General features: G+C 33.3%; 1 long non-coding RNA gene across 1 annotated transcript in view; it reads left to right on the forward strand.

Annotated features, from left to right (window-relative positions):
- The window catches only part of LOC143232751 (uncharacterized), a 44,940-nt gene extending 31,008 nt beyond the window's left edge, over positions 1–13,932 (forward strand). The window contains exons 2-3 of the long non-coding RNA XR_013017716.1: positions 5,743–5,855; positions 13,615–13,932. This is a non-coding gene — a long non-coding RNA (uncharacterized LOC143232751). The remainder of the gene's footprint in view (positions 1–5,742; positions 5,856–13,614) is intronic.
- The last annotated feature ends 6,021 nt before the right edge of the window (positions 13,933–19,953 follow it).

The raw sequence follows: 19,953 nt of genomic DNA on the forward strand, positions 1-19,953 counted from the left end.
GCAAACACCTTCCTGAAATAGAACGGTAAATATCTTTCTGATATAGACCAGCAATCATTTTTCTGACACAGATATTAAACAACTTTCTGACACAGATGAGTAAACATCTTCCTGATATAGAGCAGTAGACATCTCTCTAACACAGAACAGTAAATATCTTTGTGACTGACAATAGTAATCATCTTCCTGAATTAGAACAGCAATTATCTTCCTCACAAAGAACACTAAACATCTCTCTGACACAGAACAGTAAACATCTTTGTGACTGATAACAGTAATCATCTTTCTAATATAGCACAATAACTATCTTCCTGATATAGAACATTAAATAACTTCCGCACGTAGAAAAGTAAATATCTTCCTTATACAGAAAGTTAACACCTTCCTGGTATAGAACAGTAAATATCTTTCCGACACAGAACAGTAAACATCTTCCTACAATAGAACAGTAAAAATCTTTCACATATAGAACAGTAAATACCTTCATGATAGAGAACAGTGAATACCTTCATGATACAGAACAGCAAAATTCTTCCTCACATAGAACAGTAGATGCCTTTCCGACACAGATCAGTAAATACCTTTCTGACAAAGTACAGGAAACATCTATCACACACAGAAGAGTAAACATCTTCCTCGTATAGAACTGCAAACATCTTTGTGATATTGTACTGCTAATATCTTCCTGACATAAAACCGTAAACATCTTCTTGATATAGAACAGTAAACATATTTTAATATAGAATAGTATACATCTTCCTTATGTAGAACAGCAAACATCTTCCTCACACAGATCAGTAAACATCTTCCTGATATGGAACAATAAGTAAAGTTCTTCCTGCCACAGAACAGTAAATATCTTCCTGATATAGAACTGTAAGCATCTTTCCGATATAGCATTGTATCTATCTTCCTGATATAAAACAGTAAACATCTTCCTGACACAAAACAGTAAATATCTTCCTGATGTAGAACAGCTAACATATTCTTGATATAAAACAAAAAATATCTTTTGATGCGGAACAGTAATCATCCTTACTCAAAACAGTAAATATGTTCCTGATATAGAACAGTAAGCATCTTTCTGATTTACAGCAGTAAACACTTTCCTGATATTGAACAGTAAAGATCTTCCTGACACAGAACAGTAAACATTTGTTTGATACAGAACCGTAAACATCTTATGATATAGAACGCTAAACATCTTATGATATAGAACGCGAAACATCTTATGATATAGAACGCTAAACATCTTTCTGACACAGAACAGTAAACGTCTTTTTGATATAGAATAGTAAACAATTTTCCTGACACAGACCAGTAAATATCTTTATGGCAGACAACTGTAAACATCATTGTGATATAGAACAGGAAACATCTTTCTGACACAGATAGCAAACATCTTTTTGGCACAGGTCTGTAGAGATCATTCTGACACAAAATAGTAAACATCTTCCTGATATAGAACAGTTAGCATATTCCTGATATGGAACAAAAAATATCTTCCTGACGCAGAACAGTAATTATTCTTACTCAAAACAGTAAATACCTTCCTGATATAGAACAGTAAAGATCTTTCTGACACAGAACAGTAAACTTCTTTCTAACATAGCACAGTAACTATCTTCCTGATATAGAACATTATATATCTTCCGCATACAGAAATAAGTATCTTCCTTATACAGATAGTAAACGCCTTTCTAATATAGAAGAATAAATATCTTTCTGACACAGAACAGTAAATATTTTCCTGCTATAGAACTGCAAACATCTTTATGATATTGTACTGCAAACATATTCCTGACATAAAACCGTAAACATCTTCCTGATATAGAACAGTCAACCTTTTTGATAAAGAACAGCAAACATCTTCCTCACACAAAACAGTAAACATCTTCTTGATAATGAACAGTAAATAACTTTTCCCTGTCACAGAACAGTAAATATCTTCCTTATATAAAACAATAAGTACCTTCCTGATATAGAACTTTAAACTTCTTTCTGGTATAAGACAATAAGCATATTTCTGACACAGAAGAGTAAACATTCTCCTGATATAAAGCAGCAAATATCTTCCTGACACAGAACAGTAAACATCTTTGTGACACAAAACAATAAACGTCTTTCTGATGTAGAATAGCAAACATCTTTCTGATTTAGAACAATAAACATCTTCCTTACTCAGATCAGTAAATATCTCCCGATGTAGAACAGTAAGTATCTTCCTGATATAGAACGATAAACATCTTCCTTACTCAGATCAGTAAATATCTTTCTTACCCAGAACAGTAAACATCTTCCTGCTATATAACAGCAAATATCTTCTTGACTAAGAACAGCAAACGTCTTTCTGACAGAAACCAGTAAATATCTTCCTGATACAGAACAGTAAATATCTTCCTGACACAGAACAGTAAATATCTTCCTGACACAGAACAGTAAATATAGTTGTGACATAAAATAATTTGTTCTTGCTCAAAGAAGAGAATGCAGAAGCTCCACTACTTTAAATCATAATTTAAATGTGTTTGTTTCATTTAATCTTGTATTATATAAATGTAGTGATGGAAGTCTGCCTGTTATAAGAAGTTGTGTTTTTAAAACCATTTGTACACACACACACGCTCGAATGAACAGACAATGAATACTTTAAAAACATAAAACCCTGTAAATAGTTCTATTGTAATGCGTCTTGGAATGGTTTTTGAGTTCAAAATTCAGGACAAAAATTGAATATTGAATTTAAAAGTAAAGGTTCCGTTTAAAAAAAGTGTTTCAAATATAAATTCTTTGCGTTTTTTGAAGATAAAACGTGTACAATAAAAAAAATAAATATGTGTTTAACTTGAGAACTGTTAGATTTGAACATTATTTGGTGTTGTAGCTACGGTGGTGGTAAGCAAGGGCAGAATATTTTATATTAAGAAATGACAAGATTTTGTACAGTTATTGGATTTGTTTATTCTCCCGTCATGATGATAAAATAAATATGCTATCAACATTTTTTCTTTCATTAGAGAACATATGAGATGTGATCAATCGCTACTGGTAGAAGTAATATGTATTCTCTCACTCAATAAAAACTTCAATCAAACTATAAGTAACTCAAATGACTTGTTTAAGAAGCAAGTGAATAATGTTTATATTTAATCATTTAGACACCTGAATTATCACTCCATGTTTTGTTATCTTGTTTAAGAATCAAGGTAAACATACCCTATAATTAATCGTTAAAACAGTTAACAGATAACATTGAATTATCACTTCTAATACGTTTTGTTACTTTCTGAGTTTTGCCAAGTGAATGTTTTAACGCATATGGCAGTTGACCTTTCCTTTACAAACGTATTGACGATACGTTTGTTTGATGTTAAGATAGATTTACTCTCTGCCCACTGTGGGTATAAACATCCGAAATTTAGTGTTATAAGCCAACATACTTGTCGCTGAGAGAGTTCCGAGAGAGAGAGGGTCCGTATATTTTTTGTTTTGTTAAAATATTTCCGGCTATTTGTTTGATTTATGTCTTCAGTTTACAACTTAATATAAGCCTACTATCGTGAGCCAAAGTGAAATGTATAGAACAGACATTACATAATTCACTTTAGCTTATATAAATTTCTGGATCAGGAGTATTACACTAATGAGTTCTTTAAATTCCAACTGATAATATATCTGGAGGATTAATGTGTTTAAGAATCTAGTATACTATGTTAAAAATAGCATTTTGATAAGACGGTAAAACAAAAAAAGTGACATGTACGTTTATGATATGAAAGGTGTGGTTCATTTAAAGCGCCGAAGTGAGAAATCATCTAATTTTGGTGTTGAATTTCACATTAATTTACATACTTTATAATGAATTAGTCTGATAAAAAAATTCATAAATATATGAATTAAGATAATGCAAAAGACGACATACTATATTATAATATATTTTTTTGTTCAGGTATTGCTTTTAATACATGGATACGCTCATACGCACGCCCGCTCATTTATACGTGTTCTAATATTTCATAACTTTTTCGTTAAAACATGATACAGATAAGTATCAAAAAGTCAAACATATTACATTGCAATATGAAAGAGAAAAAGAAAATCGTTTTGTTTTATATGTTAAACCGTGATTTTAAAAACAAATTGAATGATATGCCAAATCAAGCAGTACACATTGCTTGTCGCGCCATCTGGCAGGTCTAAAGCGAAAATATCTAGTAGCACGTGAATGTATTTGGAAATACATATAAAGAAGAAAATTAAGAATATGTAGTTGATATACATAAATATTTTAAAAGGAAAATATAAACCGTTCTCCTTTGTGATACATAACTATTCTTATTGAAATATAAGCATACATCTCGTGAATAAAATGAAAACAAAGTATCTAAATCAATAAATGTTGATTCATATTTGTTCCACACAACTACTTTGATCGGCAAAAACATTATATTATAGGTGTTTGTTGTGTCCTTTATAAAAAGCGATTATTACTTTGAATGCCGTATGAAGAATGCGTTCACTATATAATAATTAAATCATTTTTAACGTTATTAAAATTAGCACAGAAACATTAAGATGATAACCTATAAAAAGGCAGATAACGATACACGTACTAATCTCTTATTTAAAATTGACATTTACAGCCTGATGTGTTTGTCTGAGTGTGTGTGAATATTTTTCAGATAACTTTACATTCATGTGCTGTAGATGATTATTACAGAACATTACAAGTACTTCGGTTATTGCATGACCTAGTGGAAAGCATGCTTGGTTCCTTTTCGAAAGGCCCAACGTTTGCACCTTGATACCGTTGAACTTGTCATGAACTTAAAGCTGTTTGTGCGTTTTACAATCGTGATAATCAGCCAATATTATATTTGGGAATACCCCTTGCGGTGAAGAGAGTTATTATTTAAAGTGAAGCTCAGATTGAAAATACTAGATATGCAGCACTTCATTATAAAGGATAGTGCTCATACATACATATACAGTTTATATATATATGCGTGCATGCAATTTATATGCTCATTATTAGTCTATTATGTTTTATGTCGTATTTTGTAAACTTATGTGAGATCCAACAGATGAGAATTAAACACTAATGTATATTATGATTTCTTTCTTATATTCGTGTAGCAAAAATAATTTATTTAGATGAGGTCTAAAATCAAATTTATCATCAATTTAAAATTCTAATGAGCTAGAGAACACGTGCTTTTGTTAAACACAGGAATACGTATAGAAAACACAACACGTTTTCTTAATGAGACAACGTTCGATGGGATAAAAATAATAAAAGCAGGATAATGAAGACACAGTTGATAAAACTGGCTTCTATCTAAATATAAAAATACCAAATTTACATACAGGTGCAAAGATAATGTGAGCAGGAATATTACGACCCTGAAGTATTATAGCTTAAGTATAATAATAGTTGAAATACATATTTGGTATATTAGAACACCTGCATGAACGAACAATGTCGTTATACCACCAAATTAATCCCTTAATATGAACAAACAAACAAAAAGATGAGACATTTAGAAAAATTAATGATTGATTTGATCTCTTTTTACGTGCCTGAGGATATGTACAGCTTGTACATAGATGCTGTTTTTTTTTAAGTTTGCATGATTTAATCACATCTACGTGATAGTAACTTAGGGTAAAAATCATCAGTTAGTGGTTTTTAATTTAGAGGAATAGTTCTAAAACGTTTTTGTTTTGTTCTTTAATGTACAGCATCTACCTTGATGGATGAAACCGGATTTTACAGACATTCATGCGATATACGTGTACTGAAAGAAATTCACTTGCGAAGCTCAACAACAGAATGTTTGGCAGGCGAGTTACAGGTATGATACCGAAACCATTGGCGTAGATTAATATTTTCAAAGGCTCCAGATGTTCTGAGTAAAAACTAATTAATTATTCTTTATGATAAAAACTGCAAATTACACTATTTGTTTAACACATTTGGCGTGAGAATATCATACTTGTTTAAATTAATATTTTTCTTTACATATAAAAACGGAGATATAAAAACAATATTTTTATATTATAAAATTGTTATGAAAGCGTTTTTTAAATCTCACGTTGAATGCATTTAAACATACAGGAATATATCTATTTTCTTTATATGGGAACCAAATACTTAAATATCTATGGACTACTTCATTTTATCATTTTTGTTGAATGTTCAGATTCTCTACTGTTTCATACACTCTGTAACATTTATTATCTCCGACTGTACAGACTGTGCCATACAAGTTTCATAATTAACTTTCAACAAAAATTACGTCAAAGTATTTTCTTATCTTTCTCAAATATTGGTCATTGAATGACGACAACTGATAATTGTTGAAACAAGTTATGGATACAGGTCTTGTTGCTTTATACCAGTTTAATAGATAACGTACCATTTTCTTGTTAACTGAAATACAATACCTCATTTACGTTATCACTTGATTACGTGAATGATATTTTATATATATATTTCATATAGAGATTGTTCAGTGGTAAACATGAGAGTTTAAGACCCTTTCCAGACCAGCAAAATAACGTTGTGCAATCCTGTTTGTTTTAGTCTCAAACAAAAAGTTTAATGAAATTAAACACTGTGTATTTGTAAACATCTGTTGACATGAAATTGTTTGAATAATGTAAAACTGGGCAATATGTTCTGTAAACATCTGTTCACATGAGATTGTTTGAAGAATGTAAAACTGGACAGCACATCCTGTAAATATCTGTTGAGGTTGTTTGAAGCGAGGATAAGTTCCAGGTGTAATAAGAACTACATTTAGCTTTAGGAGCAATCTAATAAAAAGAAATGCCCAAAAATAATATAAAATAGATATTAAAATTTGAGGACTGTTTAGGACTAACTGACTGGTTGGTGAAACCAGTAGAAAATCAATAACAGAATTTCTAACGGATTCTTGCTCAAACCGTCAGTCACTTCAATCCTGTAAAATATTATACCTTAAGCCATTCTACTTCTAACACATGATATCTGAATATAGCTGGTTCTATCAAAATTACTACCATTCCTATATATAATGTGACACCTATTGAATTATTATCAAATTTTCCCTTATTTTAATTTTGCTTCCAGTCCAGTTGTTTGCAGTTGTGGCAGTGTACTAAAAATGTCTTATGTTTGATGGTATTTCAAATGAAAATTAAAATGGTGAAAGACTTTTTCTTACTAGCGAGCTTACATTTTCCCCGTATAGCTATGGTATTACTACGTTATGTGCCCATAGATTTAATGTCTTTTTCAAGAACAACCGAATTGCTGCAAACTCTACTGTTTATTTCGTGCATTGATGTCGAAAAACAAAACCCTTTTCGATGCCTGCTCTTTCTTCTCGAACAAGTTATTTTATTATTACTATTACCATTTAATGTAATGCCTACAATTCTCTATGGAGAACTTCGCTTTCGCTTTGCACCTGCCCATGGGTCCTAAATAGCTTAATCCTGTCATTGTTATCTGGTCATTTCCTGTCTGATGATATCGGTGAAAATAAGAACAAAGATTATATTCATGATATAAACTTTGCTCATGGCATGTAGTTACACATGAATACAAACTACCGGCCATACAGATGGTAGTTGTATCGACACATAACAGACAGCTTAGTTTATGAACAGTCGTCGTCAATCATCTTTGACTAATAATCAGAAATCTTGAAGGAATCTTGTCAAAAACATTTATAACGTTTTTGATGCATACAGATCCAAGCTTTGGTTTTATAGACTTGCATAGAAAGATATTAATATCTATATAAACTGAATGACATAATTACGAAATCTGATAGTACAAGTACTGTAAACAAAATACATACAATGTTCTTTAATAATATGAGTTTATTATTTTGTCAGATAACGAGTTATGGTGATCTATAATAATCTTCGTGGTGATCTAAACAGGCCAACCAAAAGTAAAACTAAAACGAATTTCCGAAGAAACTTATTACCTAGAGGCTCATTAACAACTTCTTAGAGCGATTTACGAACTCGATTTTAAAAAAGTGCCTACTCTAACGTTCCATCATGATATGAAAAAACAGACAGTGTTCGAAAACGATGAACCAAGTGTATATACGTTACTTTAAAATTAGAAATGTTTGACCACAATTGAATACCTTTACAACAAAATTAAAAGAGAATATTTTGAAGAAATGCTGTTGGTTTGGAAATATAAATTACATGAAACTTTTTATTTTGCAGTACATTTTTTTTCAAAGGCATATATCGGGGGAAGGGGCTGGTCTGTGTCCAGTATTGGATATAAAGATTGAATGGGTTTGAAAGTTTGCTACGTATTTAAACCTTTTATATCGGTGTAGTTATCTGTAGTATATGTTCATTCTTGGGGCTTTCACTGGGATCTCATGTACTCTATAAACTTTCTGCTTTCATTGGGATCTTATGTACTCTATGAACTTCCTGCTTTCACTGGGGGCCTGGCATGGCCAAGCGCGTAAGGCGTGCGACTTGTAATCCGAGGGTCGCGGGTTCGCGCCCGCGTCGCGCTAAACATGCTCGACCTCCCAGCCGTGGGGGCGTTATAATGTGACGGTCAATCCCACTATTCGTTGGTAAAAGAGTAGCCCAAGAGTTGGCGGTGGGTGGTGATGACTAGCTGCCTTCCCTCTAGTCTTACACTGCTAAATTAGGGACGGCTAGCACAGATAGCCCTCGAGTAGCTTTGTGCGAAATTCCAAAAACAAACAAACATGCTTTCACTGGGATCTTATGTACTCTATGAACTTCCTGCCGTCTTGACGAGAGAATTAACTGATATCGTACACACGTCTCCATTCTTCTAGCGTTTGTAATATCCTTCAGTGGCCGTTATGACAAGTGCTGTAAATTTAGTGTGGTTTGTACCAAGGAAATCCTTCTTTTAGCAAACGCTACTAATAACTATATGTAAGATTATTAGATATTTCATATGAACAGTAAGCACATCACGATAGAACAGAATCTCGAGTTTATATATGTATCATCATAAGGTTTATCTTTCAAAAATTGTAAGCATACAGATTTTCATTGTTATCAGGGTGTCGTTACCGTATGATTTCTTTATTTTCTAACGTGTCCTATATATGTTCGTATATCACACTATATATACACGTTTTGTGTGAGTAGGTATATTGAGGTATGAAGGGAACATATCACACTCACGTTTCAATTAACGGGGGTAGTGTTCCCCTCATACTTAAATGGTTTAAAGTATTGAGTCTTAAGGTGTGTTATAGGAACCATACTCTGTCCCCACACTCCCGAAACCAAAGTCTCCCCATTTACATTAATTTACATACAAAGTTATATAAATTAAGAATACCTTCTCGATGATATCCTACCATGGTTCCAATCTGTGGAATATGAAACAGAAACGCCAGGTATGTTCTTCATGTCTAGCATGACATGATGGTTAAAGTGCTCGACTCCCAACCTGCGGGTTCTCTCCCCGTCACTGAACATACTTCTCCTTTCATACACTGAATCGTTGTAGTGTAACAGTCAATCTCACTTTTCATTGGTAAAGAGTAGGCCAAGAGTCGTCGGATAATGGTGTTGATTAGCTGTCTTCCCTTTAGTATGTTACGTCTATGTTAGGGACAGCTAATGCAGATAATACTAGAGTAGTTTTGCTCCAAGTTCAATAGATGAATAAATTATGGTTTTCATTAAGTTAATACCACACTACAGAATTGTGCTTGTGAGAGACGTTAAGCTAGAGACAACACAGACTTTTACTTTTGTTGTAGTGTTTTTCAAATGGCTTGTACTTAGGAGGGAAATATGGTATATTATGATGATGTAAACACGTGATCATTTCATTATAGAAAATATTATCCTTTATAAGTCGTTATCAAACAAATGCATCATTGTTATAGCAGTAAATATTTATTTATTAATCAAACCATAAAAAGGAATTATTCTTGTTGGGTGACGATTATCTTGACAGAAATAGAGAGCGTTTTAACATATTTTTATATACCTGTACATATATGGTTATTTACTTAGACCTGTCCACACCTGTTTATCTCTATGTATCTGTCCGGTTTCCTATTTCCATTAGTCTGTCCACTTTTTTACTTTTATATATCTACTTTCTGTTACCTCTCATGCTATTTATCTCAATTGTCTGCTAGTTTACCTTTATCTATCTACCTTATGTTTATTTTTCTTTATAAGTTTTTTAATCAAAAAGCGGATTTAAGTGTTAGGAAATCTTGATTATCTATAATCACAAATTGAATAATTTCGAAATGCTGTTCTTATAGACAAATGTAAAGTACCAGTTTTTCCCTGGAACTTAGAACGTAACTATCTGAAAACTGATCCTATGTAATTTTATTGTTCTATACAAAAGTTGACTACATTATCTTAAAACAGTTATGAAGTCTCACTAAATTGCTAAGTCCGTGTCGTTACGTCAGGCCATCGTCTATCTGACGAAAGTACCTCTATACTCTACATCATGTCCGGGGTTGTTACGTCAGATCATACTCTATCTGAAAATTTCATCTTATCGATACATCTGCAGGGTAGTTTCCATTGCAAAAGGTTCCTTCTTAAGGCTGTCTTGTCAAAAACATTCCACTGCTCCTTGTCTGGTTTCTATGATTCATCTAGTATACGAAGACGAATTTCCAAGTTCTTGTTTCAACAGCCCTATTACACAAAAATTCGTAGATGCTGTGTCAGATGACATGATCCGATGAATACCCATTTAAATCTCTAGCTGCTTGAGATAACCAGCGTTTAATGGATATGTTGTGGAAACAAATGATACATGTAAATTGTGTTGTTTTTCAAGATGGAGATTCTTCTTGATTATGCTGCGTACTGTTGCCTGGATATGTGAACGACTTTTGCCATTGATTTGTGTATTAGAGGGTTCTTGTTACAAAACACCACAGAGTTGGAGCACTAGTTATTAAGAGTCTCTTTCCAGATAGTCCTGCTACCCCAAATTGATCCACATTCCTTTGTTTTCTAATGCCATAAAATGCAAAAGATGTTCTCTCCTTGGAAATCATAAATCCTCTCAACACATCTCTATTATCTGATTATATGAATATTTTGCGTTGGAAAGGGCCATTACAAACACTTTCAAACAATGACAAAATATTGTTTTGATACATACCGCTCCACCGCGACTTTATGTCGATTATTTTTGTCACGTTACTTGCTGATCTGAATATCCAAAATAATCATCCCTCCTACTGGACGTAGACTTAAGGAATTTACTTATCAATAACAAGTTTGTTTGTTTTGAATTTTGCGTAAAGCTACACGAGAGCTATCTGCGCTAGCCGTCTTTAATTTTGCAGTGTAAGGCTAGAGGGAAGGCAGCTAGTCATCACCGTCCACCACTAACTCTTGGGCTACTCTTTTACCAACGAATAGTGGGACTGACCATCACATTATAACGTTCCCACGGCTGAAAGGGCGAGCAGGTTTGGTGTGATGGGGATTCTCACCCGCAACCCTCAAATTACGAGTGGAGTGCCTTAACTTCCTGGCCATGCCGGACCAACAAGTTTGTTTGAGGCGCATAACTTTACATTATAAAATGATCAACATATAATTATCGAAGGTATGGGACTTACCAAAACCTACATTGCATCAAATGAGTCAAGATAATTCAGTAGGACGAAATAGTATTTTATATCAAACTCTATTAATACTTCTAATGAAGTATTTGACTGAAACATATTGTGGAATAACAGTAGCTTCTAAAGTACACCTTATTTTGTATTGTGACAGAAAAAACTTCAACTCACTCAAACATTTCATTGTATTTAGAATACAAACAAGACAGTAACCATTTACACTACACGAATACACCGTGCAAGTCTTGTATGTTTGATATAACCTTACAAATGGAGTACCCCTGGTAGATGCTTGTGTTTTGACAGTTAACTTCCTCATGTCAGTATTCCCCAGAATAGTTGAACATAATATAAATGCAGCACTTTAAGTTTTATTATAAATTTTCTTGTATTATTTGTAGTTTAATTTTCCAATTGTTTTCTTTAATATTATTGTATTTTGTAAGTTTCTCGTAACTGTTCATTTTTATCTTTTTCACTTTCTTTTATTTGCTCGCTTTTATTATATCGTTACTAATTTTTCTTGTTAATTTAAAATTTTTTTACTATCTTTTCCTTCGTCGTACGACTTCTAATTCCTCTCCTACTCTTCTACTCTCTTCAGCATTATTTTACGCTTCCCTCAAAATGTTTTGTTATTATAATTGTGTTATTTTTTTCCTTCTACGAGTTACTGCCTCTCAGTGGTTTAGCGGCTTATAACGCTGAAAAACGAGTTTTGGTACCGCACAGATAACCCATAGTGTTACTTTCTGCTTAACAACAAACAACACAAATGAAGTAACAGCTACTTGTTCGATTCTTTATCCCATCTTTTTTGTTCTATTCGTTAATTTTCTGACTTTCTACTAATTTCAATGCTCAGATCGCCTAAAATATTTATAGTTAGATGGATGTGGGAGGCCACTAATTAATATTATTTACATTGATTTCTATAAGTATTTATCTAAGACGCAGTAAACTTGACTTCTTAAGAATGAAAATCAGAAGCAATATAGAAAGTCTTAAAATTTGATTAGAGAAGCCGTTATAAATTATTTAAAACTGACAATACTATCTCAGAATACTATCTGAGAAAGATATCATATAAGTACTCTTTAGGTATCTACTTCCAGTGGCTCAGTGATAAGTCTGTATGTTTACGATATCAGAATTCAGGTTTCGATATCCGTAGTGGGTATACATAAACTATTATGCTTAGCAACACACCAACATCAACCTATTTACAAAACTTTCAGCTAGACTTCACTAAATTTGATTAAAACTTTCCACTATTTTGCTTGTGAAGAGAAAATATACCTGTCCATTGTACTTATTCGTCAGCTAAACCTTCAGCTATCATATTTTCCTCGTTTCCTGAGCATGTACTAAATTCCAAACATTGTCTCTCATGTAAGAAGTTTCTGAAAAAAATATATCGGAGACGTCCAGTCCTATATTTTCTATACAAATCTATTGATCCATATAGTTTCCAAGAAGGATGATAGCAAATGCCAAAGTGTTTAAGAAGTGAGTCTCAAACAGGCCTAACTTTGAAAAGGTCTTTTATGCTTACAATAATTCTAAGAAAGGGTTTTAACACTGGTACTAAAATGTGGGAACCTGTGAATCATTGGAAATGTTTTCTAAGAAAGTATAGAGTAAGACTAAGAAATGATGAAAGGTGGAACAGAGAACAAGTGTTTTTTTTTTTTATTTCTCACTTAATAGATAAATCATGACAATAACCACATCCAAGTATGCTAAAATATTTTCAAAAGTAAAATTAGTATATGTAGAAAAATTCTCTCTAATTTGTGTATGTAGACTGTGCTATTGTGGTTTCGATTAAAATTACGCTGAGTTCTTGAGGTGTTAAAAAGTTTAAAATAGCCTAAATTATTTTTAAGTTCACTAATTTGCAGGACGTTGCTTTTTCTCTTTCAAAATGTGAAAAATCCATTGTTTTTCATTTTTCTGGGCTTCTTTGGTCCAGTTGTTGTTACAGATTCTGAGACACTTCCTAATATGTTGTCCTACGTCCACTATCTTTAACCAGACTTACTGAAGTGGAGACTAAAACACTGAACATCTGTTTATCAAGAGGTGGTGTTGCAACTCCTAGATCCTCACGTGAAAACTTATTCTAACAAGTCAAATCCTCATTCAAGAACAGAAGAAAGCCCACTATTCTGTTTGTTTGTTTTTTAATTTATTCATGAAATTAGAACATTGACTGAATTTTGCAACTCAGACATGCAGAGTCTGGGCTTCAGAACCACCCGATAACTGTACTTCTTCATCGCAGGAAGAGAACCTCTCAAATGAAGTGTGCCTCTTTACCTGTATGTTTTGTTTTTCGAATTCTCATTTTGGGAACAAAGTTAGAAAAATATTGTAATAATCCCATCGTGGGGCAAATATAACCATACAACATACATATGATACACTTATATATATTATACATATAGTTACCTAGTATTACCTGCACTTAGACGTAATTAGAAACACTTTTGACAGTGATTTATTTTCACCGTAACGGGATGTGAACCCTGGAACTTCAAACCTAAAATCACAGTAGCTATTGGACCACAGTTGAACTCTTTAGAACTAAAGATACACATTGCTTTCTGTTTAATTACCTAAGACTTAAACACACACATATATACTCTCAATATATAAATTATTATTGACTCCAGTAACAACATACAGCATATCCAACCTCATACAGAAATCCGATTACTAATTTCCTTTTTACATCAGTTTAAAGTGTGGTTTACAAGTAACAACATCTATGTGCTTGTGACATGTAATGCGTGATACCGATTAGAATTATTACCACCTTAAACACACAAAAAAGCAGTGTTGCAGATGTTAAAAGGCTATGACAAATGCTTAAAATTAATTCCATGGTTAAAACGTTATCAATTTATCTCGTGAGTGGATAGCTTTTTAAACAGTGTTCAAATATGTAGACAAACAATTACGTAGGTTACTAACGAGTGGCGCTGCCGTTCAACATGAGTTTTAAGTTTCGACATGGTGATCAGCCACAATAACTGTCATCGTCAACTTTAAGACGAAGAACAGTTCTTGATCGTCCAGATCAGCTTTCTCAATAACGGCAAATTTAATTCTCACAATATTAGCTTTCTTATTTTCAGCCGAAGTGAACACTGTCAGTACTTCTGAAACGTTAAACAAGGTGTTTCTAATGACTTTATAGTCTATATAAGTTTCTAATGACTTTATGTACGTTGTATCGTACATGTCAGGTTTTAATTGGCCAGTTAAACAAGAACACTATAAATTAACCACATCAAGCTTATTAGTTTTACGTAAAACGCGAATGTCTTGACCAATGTATTTGTTCATCCTTGAATGTATGCTTTATGAAATATTTCTCACAGTATTCGTTACCATTTCCTTTATTACGAATCTTATTTGTCTATTAGCCAGGGCGATACCTGGAAGTCTTAAAATATCTTAATGAAGTAGTTTATGCAACTAATTACAAACATTTTCGAACGTACTGTCGATTCGTGACAATCATATTCAAAAGGCAAAGTTTCTGAAAGTATACTGAGCGGCATTAAAAACGCAACAAGTAATAAAATGAGTTGTTTCATACAGGTTGAGCAATAACATTAAAACACGCCTGGGTTTTAAATTATAAGTATTCTCTTAAAACAATTCAGTAACTCAGATCATTTTAATCCGCGTGTTCACGTGTCAGTATTTAAACCGATCAAAACTCACCCATCCCTTGCTGTTATACATAACGTGAGAGTATGGAAAAACTTTTGTATGCAGTACACACTATTCCTTCAGCCTATAAAAAAAAAGTTGTTTTTTTTTTTTAAAGTTTTAAAAGTTTAATTTCACCACAAAGAAAGATGCTACGGCTGACGCAAGAAAGCAGAGATCAGGGGGTTGGGATGCTAATGATAGGCATGACACCATCCAGGGTCGCGGCACGCTTTGGGGTGCACCTTCATGCACGACAATGCACATCCGCACACGACAAGTGTGTGTACAAATTGTTTGTGAATGTTCTGGACTGACCTTAATATTCGCCCGATATGAATCCCACTGAGCATCTCTGGGACATCCTGGATCAGAGCATCCGTCATTGGGATCCTGCCCCCAGCTCTCTCGCTGAACCACGTGCAGCACTTCTGGCTGAGTGGGACATCATCCCCCAGATTGACAATCTGGTGACATCTATGCCACGCAGAATCCAGGCTCTTCTGGCAGCGAATTGAATAGCTGTTTTAAGGACCATTTGCTCGTTAATGTGGTTTTTACTCATGATACTGCTTTAAAAAAGGCAGAGTGAAGAAAAGATATTTACTTTTCTTCTGTTAATTTTCAGATGTTTTTCAACCATGGGTATACACTGGAAAACTAAATTAAGACACTGTTATTTCAGTGCCATGCACACCTGTACACCAGGTCCTCGCTGTTTCTGTGTCGCTGGTTCTTTGTCTTCAACCATGTGTCTACATCTGGAGAGTAAGTTGTTTGTTGATTCTGTTTTAAACCATTATAGCCAGTGAGAAACAAAATAAAGCAGTTTTGACGATAAGTAAGTTAACAGCTTCACAATAAACGCTAATCTAAACATTGTCTAACCACATGGATTGGTGAGATAAGCTCACAGGTATAATAAATTTATTTAAATATCCACGTGTTCAAAAACACGTCCCTAGACATTTATGGTTAGAAGCAACGCCTGACTGTTTTAGACGCTACATTTTTGTCACCGCTATCTCTTCAGGAGACTTCCAGTATTTTTTTTTTCCATCGGTAGTTTCTTCCAACAGTTACCTTAAAAACTTTATATGTAGTATGTATAAGCTGGAACGGTAGTTCATTACAAAAACCGTGTTAGGGTAAAATTACTGATTTTTATTGTAAAAGAATTAGAGGATTGCTGATCAGTCTGTTCAGATTGTATAAAATTTACCTTTGAAATGGACAATAACAATTATTATGTCTAATGTAAAAGAAGACGACGTAATCTAGTTACAAGAGAAGACAAGGTTATCAATCAACTGACATCCACAAGCATCTAACCACGTAGTACTCACGTGCTCCCTCGCCCCTTTTATAGAAGTTACCCTTTCCAATATACATAAAAGTGATACTCTCGTACAAGGACGTTTAGTTTGTATGACTGGATATCCCTCAGTTTCCTAATGTTATTTCCCACTGATTAGGCTTAACGCTCTTCTCAACGCCAGCGAAGGAATTAAATTTTGTTCGTGTAGTTAATGGAAGTGACAGACAACCGGAAAAGTCGACCGAAAACCGGAACAAACACGCTACGAAGATCGCCTAGTTCAGCGAGCCGTCCATGTACTCCTTTACACGGCAAGTAACACATCAGACGTTAAGTAGGGTAATTGAACCGTGTACTTGTAAGAGCCTGACTATAGTGATTTTGATATGGTGACTCTTCGTGAGGCAAAGGAAACACGAAAAACAACATTCTGTTCACGTAATGTGAGTTTAAGTGTTGAGCTGTCCCGAGATGCCGAATCACATGCGCGGTGTACGTTTGTATGTATTTATACGTAGATCCACAGACAGGTTAATATTATTGCCTATACATATTTCCACATGTTTGTAAACTGAGATCCTTATTAGTGACACTACATGAAATGATTTAAGCACATATCTAGTTGTTTCACCAGAAAAAAATCATTTTGTTTGGCAATCAGGTGATCAATTTCATCCGAAGTTGTCTGTTGAGTCTAAATTTTGAAACCATCAAACATGAGATGAAATCACGTGACGTTATATGCTGTAACGTTAAACTTGTGGCTACGAGTGGCTTATTTAATTATAAGTTGGCAAACAAGAAAGGCGTACAATTTTTCAAGAAAATTATATACATAGTAACAACCAGTACGAGTGCTTTTATGATTCAGCCGAAACTTTCTAGAAAGAAGAGTTACTAAGAAACACCAAAAACAGAACACTTGTTATTGTTTTAATTACATCGTTCACAGATGTTTTCTGTTTCTTTCTTTTATAATAATAAACTAGAGTATATTAGCCAGCAAAGGGGTTGTTAGGTAAAAGATACGATATAAAACTTACGTTTGTAGCGTCAACCAGTACAAACAAAGTGCCGTTTAAACTTAGAAACGGGACACGTCATTTCGTGAAGAATTTTTCAGGGAAAAAATGTTCTTTTTTTTTTTTAATTTTCCCACCAACAGGAGTTCCATGTTTTTAAAGTGAGTCTTATATTGTTACTTAATATAGCAAAATATTTTTTTAATTATTTGTTTCTTATCTAAAACTTAGTATAAAACCACGAATCTTGAGAAGAAACTAAAAAATACAACACCGAGGTCTGTAAATCATGCTTACTGTAGTATCCTATTTTCATCGAATCCCCGTCACTCTAAACATGTTCACCATTTCAGCCGTGGGGTCGTTATAAGTAACGGTTAATCGTTTGTAAAAAAGTAGCCCAAGAGTTGGCGGTGGATTGTTATGACTAGCTGCCTTCTCTCTTAGTCTTACACTGCTAAATTAGGGATGGCTAGCGCAGATAGCTCTCGTCTAGCTTTACGCGAAATTCAAAATAAACCAAACCAAACCCTATAATCAAGGACAAAGCTACTAATAACATTTGAATTTGATTTTTGGCATTACAATTTAAACGGCTAGTGGAAAAAATCACAAAAAAAGTATTCTATAATGTTAAATAATGTACACCGTAGTTTCGCTATAAACCATGACCCTCACTCACGTGAAAGTAAATAATAAATATTGTTAGCTACGGTCTTAATGTTTTGAACGTCACGCAGTGAGTTGAGAATTATTTACACATCAGACCTAAAAATGTCTATTGCATATAAAACATACTGAAAACAGTGTCGTGCATTTATCTGAATCCTCTTGTCAAACATTTTACAACCCAACATTACCCAATTATCCAAGTACTAAATATCAGTGATTGCTTCTCCTGGGTTATTTGTACAGCGAATCTTAAACATTCAAGCTTGGTGTCTAAGAAGTAATACGTAAAATAAAAAGGAAATTGAAATTAGTCACAGAAATTATTTCCATTAAAAATAAAGAATATCAAGTCTTAATTTAGTATTTCATCAATAATATAGGTTAGGTGTTAATATACTTGTTTAAACTAGTTCAGTTCAGTCATTGATCGGTAGTATAAGCTAGGTACTAATATATATTTTTAAACTAGTTCACTCGTTCATTTATAGTATAGGCTAGGTGTCCGTAAAATTGTTCAAATTCCGATCTTTAGTTTTATAAACCTTCTCGCTTAACACTGAGGTATCATGGGACCCCAGGCTAGGAAAGATTAAACTTTTTGTTAACAGATGTTGTGTACTTAATATTTTTATTAGCTATTATACTGTTAATCTTTCTTATCAGATGTTTAACTCCTTTTGTCAGATTTTTTATACTTATGTTGATATTTGTCATACACGTGGATCGTAGGGAAGGAAATGTTTATGATGATTTATCAGAAGTTGCAAACTTAATCTCTTTTTATCAGATGATCTATAACTAATCTGATTATTTGATACACATCTGAACTGCAGGAAGGGAGATGAATATTATTTGTGATGTTTTATGCTTAATCAAATGTTGTTTAGTTTCAACATTAACCCTTGATGCACACGTAGCCACTATGGCAGACTTTTATCATCTACAATTTAAACAAGATGTAACAAAATCATCAATAAACTTAACTAAAATAGACCAACGAGAAAGTACAGAACCTTTAACAAAACCCAAATACAATTAATGAGTGCTAGTGTCATGCTTCCTGTTAGAACAGTGGTAAGTCTATAGATTTACAACGCTAAAATCAGGGGGTCGATTCCCCTCGGTAGGTTCAGCACATAGCCCCATGTGGCTGTGTTAAAAGAAAACATACACTCTATCGTCGTATATTTTACTCAGAAGTGTAGCTATAGAAATAAAATACTGAGATGCAAAATATCTTGCTAAAGTGATTCGGAAACATTCACTGCCATGTAAGATTTATTTTCCAAACAGTTTGTTCTTTCATATTACAACACGCACAATTTCAGTGTTGACATGAATGTGAAATATTTTTCTTTTATTGTTTGTAATTTAGCAACCATTTTCAAGAATGTCTGAGTTTGTTAACTTGTTTCGTTATTTACAAACAATTATATATTAGATGATGAAAAACCCAATTTTAGACATTAAAGTTTCAAGACAACCTCAATTGGTAATGAAGAAAATGTGCCCATTCAAGCTGTCTTTAAACTTTAAATAATAAATACAAAATAAATAGAAAAAAATGAAACAACTT

Source organism: Tachypleus tridentatus, chromosome 11 (genome assembly GCF_004210375.1).
Source record: "Tachypleus tridentatus isolate NWPU-2018 chromosome 11, ASM421037v1, whole genome shotgun sequence".
NCBI classification, from domain to species: domain Eukaryota; kingdom Metazoa; phylum Arthropoda; class Merostomata; order Xiphosura; family Limulidae; genus Tachypleus; species Tachypleus tridentatus.